Source organism: Gekko japonicus, unplaced genomic scaffold (genome assembly GCF_001447785.1).
Source record: "Gekko japonicus isolate JY-2015 unplaced genomic scaffold, Gekko_japonicus_V1.1 scaffold97, whole genome shotgun sequence".
NCBI classification, from domain to species: Eukaryota; Metazoa; Chordata; class Lepidosauria; order Squamata; family Gekkonidae; genus Gekko; species Gekko japonicus.
In genome coordinates this window covers 554,854-564,255 of record NW_015170278.1, presented here as the reverse complement: position 1 = coordinate 564,255, position 9,402 = coordinate 554,854, and positions in this window count along the sequence as shown.

Sequence of the window (9,402 nt, the reverse complement as noted above, 5' to 3'; positions counted from 1 at the left end):
CCTCGGGGAGATCGAGCGGTGGGGGGTGGAGGAGACGGGGCTCTTCTCCCCCCCGCGAGTATCGCGGGTCCCCCTCTTGTTTAATATATTAATTATCTCTGTGCTATTTTAAAATTATTTATTTATTTTTCATTTATATTTGTATCTCGCCCATCCCGCGAAATGGCTTAGGGTGGGTAACAACATTGTAATATATACCATCAAAATTTAAAATTTAAAACACAGAAGTAAATGCTATTTAAAAATTGATTTCTGTGTGTGCAAGGAAGCTACTTTTAAAACTAATTCTGGCCCACCTGCAGAAGGCCAGCTGGTTCCCCATCCTGCAGGAGGAGCATTTAGGGGCATTTCAGGCTACAGGGGGAAATTTTAGGCTGGATCCAAGTAATTATGTGAATCAGCCCAAATTCTAGTCAAGTTACACATAATGCTTGAGTGCCATGATGTGTCATATAGCCCTAAAAAGCAGCTATGGTGGCACATCTGAATTAGGCCTAAGCATTGACCGCTGGCTCCAGTACCAAGTGGGGCGATTAATTTTCCTAGTACCATTTACCTCATTGGAAATGACCAGTGTTCCCCAGGCTCATAGCCAGAAATTTTTTATTGGAGGGGGACAAATGAGTACAGTGGGGGTGACCACATCATTATTTATTTACTTTATTATGAATGAGCTATGATGACATGCAAAGTCTCTACAAGGAATCATTCTACAAAGAAAGTTAAACAACCCATTTTGTTTAAAACCAAATATCCCCTTCCTTTATGTACACATGATGAACGGAGTCTTGTAAATGCATGAAGATCCCCACCCCGATATTGTCCCACTTCCACTTTCCTGGGTTGCAGTGTGCCAAATGGGAATTCCACCCACCCCCAATGTATCACCATAAAAGTGTCTGTTTCTTCCTCTGAGCATGAATTGAGGCTTTGCTAACAGAGATCACAGAAGAAGGTGCATTAGCTTGGATGGACAGCCCCTTTGATTCGCAACACCGTTTTTCATTGAACTCACACCCCCAAAAGCCTAAAACCCTGCTCTGGTTTGACTCCACATAATTTCCCATAGGAAGATTTACGGATAGCTATAGGCACTCAGGCTGGAATGCAGTAGGGTTGCCAATCTCCAGGTGGGGTCCAGAGATCTTCCAAAATTACAAGTGATCACCAGACTGGAGATATCACTTTCCCTGGAGAAAATGGCTACTTCAGAGGACAGCCTCTATGGTATTGTACCTGATTAATGTCCCTCCCCCACTTTCCCCAGGCTCCATCCCCCAAATCTCTAGGAGTTTCCCAACATGGAGTTGGCAACCCTACCAAGTATGTGCGCACACACACTTTTCCTTCGCATCTATAGCCTGCCTGGCATGCAGGGGGAGGATGGCCTTTTTGCTTCACACAGATAGAAAGAGAAACTGGGGAGGCTCCCCTCTACAGATACAGAGATTGACTCCGTCCTCCCTTGCTGAGAAGGCAAAATTGTTTCCAGCACCAATTAATTATCACCATTTTACCACTAATTTTGAAATGCTGTGCACCATTGTGGGCTTGTGGTGCAGAACTCTTTGCTACCACCTCAAGTGTTTTCAAGGGCCAAAACAGCTGCATGGTCATCAGCACACACTGTAAAATTGTCATGAGTCCACTTGTGAAAGGCAGAATATAGAGGCTGCTGCTGCCACCACCACCACCCCAAAAAATTCCAACCACCTTTGAACACTCCCCACCTGGGCTAAAATAGAGCAAAAAAAAAAAGTGTCTACCTTAATGTGCTACAGTGCTGCTGATCAGAGGAATCCATGACTGGCACAAGCTAGCAAGCTAAGGTGGGGGAAACACTGTGTCATGTGCTCCAGAGCACAGTGAGAGCAACTACTTTGTGCAGGAAGCAAAGTGCAAAAGGAAAGCCTGGCGAGGAGGTGGGAGGAGGGACAGAGACTCTCTTTCTCATTGGCAAAGCCTGGGTGGGAGGCGGAAGGAGGGAAGGAAATGCCCCCTCTTATTGTGACAGATTTCACAACAACCGCTAGTCCTGGTCTATCCTCTCCACCACCCCTTTAAACCCCAGCAGGAAAAAACTGCAAGTATCCATATTGCTCCTATCTTGTTTCTGTATCAATTTATTATTTATTTTTATTTATTTGTGTTATTTATAGTCCACCTTTTTCACAGTGACTCAAGGCGGATTACACAGAGTGAGTCAGTACAAATACAATATGAAATGGGACATTCAATAAACAGTGCATTAGGATTATAGAAGTCTGGAACCAACCAGAAATCTAAAAGATAGAACTGAAGCATAGCATAAGTAGTAACATGGCCGGACTGGAAGGGATCGAGGATGGATCTTATTTACAGGATCTTATTTACAGTAAGCTTTGCACAGCAATATAAACCACAGTCCCATATCATTTATCCAAGTAAATTTGTAAATCTTTTATACAGTGCATACCTATTACCTGTGCAGAAAATCTGTCTTGAATAATTCAGCTTTGCATAGTTTACAGAAAGCTAGGAGAATGGGAGCCATCCTGGCTTCCTTGGGCAGGCCAATCCATGAAGTCGGAACCACAATGGAGAAAGCATGTATAGGTTTTGCCCATTTGCAGGTTAGCACCCTCACAGCCCCGTAGCTAAGGATGTTTTGAGGAGGGGGCCTCGGAGGGCCCACCAGCTAATTAAATCAAGGGGGGCTGCAACTTCCCTCCCCCCACAAGGGCAGGCCTTCACTATGGAGCGTCTGGCTCACTCCATCCCTCCCTGAGGAGCCCCAGTGCCCCTTCCCTTGTGGCGCCACACCATGACCAGCCTGACAGCCACCCTCGGCTCCCTCCTGGGGCTAGGAGAGGCGAGGTAAGCAGCAGCCAGGCTGGCCACAAAAGTGCAGTGCGCAGGCTCGGTGCACCAGAGCACAGCTGGACGCACCTGGCTGGGGCCAGAGGAAGCACCCTCCTGCCTCCTTGCCTGGCTTTCCTGCTGCTGGTGTGCAGCGAGGCAAGCATCTGGTGGGAGCCCGATATGCTCGCTGCCTGCTCAGGCTGCTTTCTGCTTTTTGTGCTGCTGCCGCTACTGCTTGTGCCACCCTTATCTTCCCCGCCAACAGGCCAACTTGCAATCAGGGTGAAGGTGCCCCGGGGGGGAGCCAAGGCTTGGGGAGGGAGGCCCATAAAAACCACTGGGGGAGGCAGGCCCCGCAGGCCCCACGATAGCTACAGGCCTGCACCCTCAGAAGGCATGAGAAGGGGATAGAGGCAGTCATGTAGATAAGAGGGAGTGAGTAAAAAAAAAAAAAGATAAGAAGGACTAAGGCCATGAAGGGCTTTGTTTGTGATAGCCAACACCTTAAATTGAGCCTGGTAACAAATGGGCAGCCAATTGAGTGTCTGCAGAACAGGAGTAATATGTGTGCTCCATCTAGCTCCCAATAATAGCTGAGCTGTGGCATTCTGCCCCACCTGGAGTTTGAAAGTTGATTTTGACGGGAAACCAATGTACAGCACATTACAGGAGTTTAATTTCAATGTTGCTCTGGCGTGGATCCAGGTGGCAAGATCAGCCATATCAAGGTAAGAGGCCATCTTATGAGATAGTTGGTAGAAAGCCTTTTTCGCAGCTGCATTAACTTGCTTCTCCAGTAATAAAGTTGGATCCAGTGTTAACTGAGTCAGAAGGTGTTATGTATTGGGACTGGAACATTCCAGGACTGTTTCTACCAGAGACTGGCTGAGCTTGGAGCTCTAGAACAAAAGTCCACCAGGACTCTGGAGGTGGCCAATGGGGAAGTAATGGTGCTGACAATGGCCAATCATTGGTAGTTGTTTGGGAAGTGGGTGGAGTTGCATTCTATTTAACAGGGCCATTACCCTGAAAGTTTGTCTTTTGTCTTTGTCTTGTTCTTGCTGAATCACCAATAAAGCAGAGCTGATCACTATGCTTGGGGTCAGACCATCCATGGAACCCAGTATTTAACAGCAGGGCTCAGCTGAACTCCATCAAAATTGGGGAGAACAATATTCTTCAAGACATCCTCCTTCCCACTGCAGGGGCCCTGCACTGTCATAAGTGCCAGTTACACCGAGGTAACTGGACTTATGCTGACGTAGCTGAAACACCGACATAGGGGTAAATTGGCTCCCAGAGCACTCCCCCCCCCGATTGCGCTGTAAATCCCTTGAAAGTACATTGCCCCAAAATGAATCATAATCCAAATTACGGATTATATCTGGCTGCAGGTAATTTAGCCTGATCATTTTATAAAATGAGGGTGTTTTTCTCTTGTTCTTATAGGGCATTTGTGGAGTGTTTACAAAGTTTAGCTTAAAAAAAATAAAGGATATGAACTAGAAAGCAACAAAAGACCCTTAGAAGTATCTAACATACAGGCAGAATATTATTTCTTCTTTTCAAGATCTTCACTTCTGCTTCTGATCCTAAGGAGTATGGCTGCTAATTTTTGAAAGATTTGTTTAATGTATTCACTGTGCACCCTGACCTGGATGGCCCAGGCTAGCCCAATCTCATTGGATCTTGGAAGCTAAGCAGGGTTTGCCCTGGTTAGTATTTGGATGGGAGAATCCACAAGGAAGCCAATGGTTACTGTGTGGAAGCAGGCAACGGCAAACCACCTCTGTTCCTCTCTTGCCTTGAAAACTCTATGGGGTTGCCGTAAGTCAGCTGCGTCCTGACAGCACCTTCTGCTTACCACTTGGAAGAATGGGGCTGCTATGCAGAGGAAAACAATGTCAACCCTCCTCTACTCATCTCTTGCCTTGAAAACCCCATGAGGTGGAACTTCGTGGAGGTGCCAATGGTCAGAATGTGACTTGACTGCACAGATTCGCTTTATTCACTGTGTAAACAAAGGTGTGCAATGGATAAAGGACACAAATATTTGTCAGTTGTGTGTTCAGCATTGGTGGTAGGAACTTGTCAAATGGGCAAGGCAAGACAACACACAGTCCAGCAGTCAGTTAGGATCTACTGAATGAATACATTTTTATCAAAAGATGAACATGTATATATGAACAGATGCAAAGGTTGCAAAGCAGTTTAGAGTTCATACAGGCTTTGATTTCAACCAGAGTGGCGTTGACTCTAAATATTTGGTAGCAGCAGCAAACTTAACTGCAGAAGAAGTTATTCTTGCTCTCATGCTTTTAATTCTTTATTTACACTTGTGCTGCTGAAAAACATAACCAATCCTCCAATCGTATATGCATGTAAACCTGCAGGGTTTTCAAGGCAAGTGATTAAACAAAAGTGGGTTGCCATTGCCTTCCTCTGCAAAGTCTTCCTTGGTGGTCTTCCATCCAAGTATCATCCCTGCTTAGCTTGCAAGATCTGATATCAGGCTGTACTATACCATTACATACACCTCCAATTATAAATGGTTGTTAATACAGATGTGAGGAAAGTAAGCTTTTTATTTTCTAAAAATGATCTCAGGCGCATAGTAACCATTGCAGATGTCAAAATGAGAACTTCTTGAACAGTGAGCATGAACACAGTTTATTTTTGGTTAATTTGAGCATATATTTCCAGCTCCGTGTGACTCCACAGTTCTTCTGGTGTTCTGAGCATAGCCAAACAATTTTGGTACAGTTTCAGGAAATTTAATCAACATTTAAACATGTTCATTGTTTTAATTCTAGATTTAGAATAATCCCCAGTGAATCTTCAGTGATCACATGGATAATCTGGCACACAAACTGTTGTCCTCTACAGCTGTGAATCTACATTTTACAAATGTGGAACTGTGATCTGATCATGTCAGAAATGAACAAAAAAAGTTTGTTTTGTATATCTCAGTCATGAGGCTGCTCACTTCCGTCCCAGCTGAGAACTGGAGGGGCACATCCAGGCATTAGATGATGTAATGATTATATTTCCTGGAAGCACAGAAGCAGCACCTTCTACCACAGCTACTGCGGGAAAAAGCACAGCCTCCCTCCCCACACTTAGTCTGTCGGTATATTTGGTCTAGCACTATTTAGCAAAAGGACTGCCACCACAGGTTGAATCAGACCTGCTCTTTCTGTTTGTGGGAAATTATTAGCGTGTTGGCTCCAGGATATTACAATTTGTTCATTGCTAGTGAGGTCTAAAGTCATAGGAAAAAAGACTGGGGATTAGAAGCTGTATCAGATTCTGTCCTTCCCCATCCCCTCTCTGCTTAACTCCACAGCTCCATGTGTATATAATAAACAGGAAGCAGTGGAGATAAAGATAGAGTGGATGGGTGGAGTGGAGTGGAATGGAGCTCCTCATGGGCAGATCTGACAAGCACAATAGGCAGACAGTGACTTTTCAGAAATAAAAGCCCGATGTTCAAGCTTAAAAAGTCCAGAACAGGGAAGCTTCTAACAGGAACTTGGGGGGTGGTGTGGGGTGGGGCATGAGCAAAAGTGGAACAAAGTAGCTGCTTACTGTGGATCACCATGTACACAGTATGGATCAAGGACAAGCTCTTACTATATCAGAGATCTCTTTCTCCCACCCCCTTTTTCTTTTTAACATTCAGCTTGCTGGAGCATTCTGGAGAAGCTGAAAGCTTGCACCATTTTTTAACTATTATTTTGGTTAGTTACAATAAAAGGGATTGCATGGCTTTTTTGTTTTTGGATCTCCTACTACATAATCCCAAATAGAAGGCAGTGGCACTACTTGGAGGAAGGAATCAAAGATTGTTTAAACCATGACTTACACCGTTCGTGGTAACTTTAATTGATACCATGAACTTCCACGGAAAAAGAACCTGAGTTGGTTAAAGCAGCAATAGTCCAGTTGTTGTCAGAGGGAAGGGTGAGGAGTAGGAGTTAGAGGAGAGGGAGCTGATTTGGACCAATGGGCGAGGAAGGAGAAGTGTAGGATGTGGGAGGAAGTAATGTTAGCAATGCTCCCTCTAAACTGTGGAGTCTTGTGAGCAAAAACTCTCCTTTGTGAGCTGCTGGCATTAAAGTTGTGAGCGAGCAATTTGGCTACTGCATAAATTAGTTTGCTCTGGAGCCATCCTTCCTGAGCTAAGACCAAAATGTGTGAGCCAGAGGCTAAAAAACTGTGACTTAGCTCACACTAACTCAGCTAGGGGGAACACTGAATGTTACTTAGTTTACATTTAAAATCAGAATGTTGGCAGAAGAAGTAACCTCACAGAAAGGGTAAAGGTTGATCTTTAATCCAGATGCGACACCGCAGGATTTCTAGCAATTAGCTCCCCCTCCCCCATGTCCGCCTCTAAGCTTGCTAGATTTGATCAGTGTCTGTCATAAAACATGATTTGTGGTTATCCCTGACAAAAATGGAAAGCATCATGGTTCAAACTGTGTCCATGAATTCAACAGGTGGAATGGCCATGAAGTCATTAGCTGTCTTGGACCCTTCAAGAGAAAACTAGGAAATAAATAAACAAATGCTTCTCCTAAGCAAGCTATTACTTTACCACGTCTACAATATGGGTCAATAACACTGACTTGAAAAATTTTCCAGGGTTATGAAGATGCAAGCTACCAGGTTACAGGGGCACAAATCTTCATCTCCCTGACAACATGTACTTCGAAAAGTGTCATGTAAGGTCATCTTGTTAGCATTACCCTGCGTCCTGCCAGTGATAGCCATGGAAACAGGCCACATTACTGGAAGACATAATGACTCATATTTCCCCCATAATGTGTGGGTTGGACCCCAGATACTCCATGTTAAATTTTTAGAACACTTGTAATATGCTTCAGAAATGCTTGCCTCCAATGTCATTGTCATAACAATCCTTCTTTATCAAGCCTTGACCTCTCCCTTAACTTTCCTCTTGTCCAACATGCTAAACGGAAGGCCTCTAACAGGGAACTGTCACTTCAGTGAATGTGCTAAAAAGGCTGGCTTAGCCCACCAAGCATTGGCATTCCCTGGATCTGTGCCTGCTCAGCATGTTTTCCCTCAGTTAGACACTTTAATTCTTGGCAATGTTGCAGACTGCAGCCTACAGCACTGCATTTATTTACACCTTTCAGAAGACTCACAGAACAGATTTCCAATTGCAGCAGCTTTCCATTTGTCTCTTTGGATGCAATGGAAATTGGACTCTCCTGTTTCTTTGCACCTTTACAGCATCATAAATAACACACTAACGGGGAAACTGCCTTAAGTGAAGTGCTCTACAGCAATGTCCCACTTTAAATAAAGTTGTAAAAGTAAATAATGCACAGTGTCCACTTTTCTCCTTATATCTCCCACACAGCCCACACCAACATTTTATTTAACTTTAAATGTGTCTAGCGCTAACATTTTAATCCCTTTGCACTATACCTCAAAGTAAAAGGAAATTCAATGTCAAGCAAAAAGTGCTTAATGGAAACGAACTTTTGCCCCACACTGTTCCAAGGCTTCTTACAGCTACACAGTTGTGGCCAGTTTTTAATCCAAAACTGGGTGTATTTGTTTCCTTCATTAATGGAGGTGGGGGGGGGTCACCTCACCTTTCCCTTCCTCCTTAGTGCTGGGCCCACAAACAAGTGACATTTTTGTGAACTTCCCTGTCAAACCTTTCAAAACGGTCGGGCATTTGCAACTATTTGATGGGACATGCACAAAATGCACACACGCGCACACATGCCCGCAACTGTTACCTCTCCCACCAATTTCTCCCTCTCCCCGAAACATAACTTTTCATTTCTAAAGGAGGATAATGATCAATTTCACGGAAGGCTCTTTGAACAGAAAGCACCTTCTGTGTGCAGAAAGGCATCTTAAGAGTCCATCCCATTAGAAATATAATAAACGTGTTTAGTGAATATTCTATTGGCCATTCACGCATGTTTTCTCACTTCCCCCTCCCCCACTATTTCCTCTTCCCCTTTCCTGAAAGCCCCCATAGTCTCTCCTCTTTAACTGCTTCCTTCTCTCCTTCTGCAGTTACCAACCTCTGGGTGGGGGCTGGAGATGTCCTGGGATCACAACAGATCTCCCATCTATAGAGATCAGTTCCCCTTAGGGTTGTCAGACTGAGGTTGGGAAACCCCTGGAGATTTGGGGGTGGAGCCTTGGAACGGTAAGGTCTGAGGAGGGAAGCAACTTCAGCAAGGCTATAATGCCATAAAGTCCACCCTCCAAAGCAGCAATTTTCTCCAGGGGAACTGATCTCTGTCATCTGGAGAACAATTGTAATTCTGGGTGATCTCCAGTCCCCCCCCCAAGGTTGGCAACCCTGGTTCCCTTGGAGGAAATGGCTGCTTTGGGGGATTGAGTCTATGACGTTATACCCCTCTGAGGCCCCCCACAAGTTCTAGGAATTTCCTAACCTCTTTACTTCCTCTTGGCAATCCCCATATTCTCTCCCTGTCTCATTCTCATCCTCTCAGCAATTCAACCACCTACCTTTTATCTGCCTCCTATCTTCAGCTATATTTA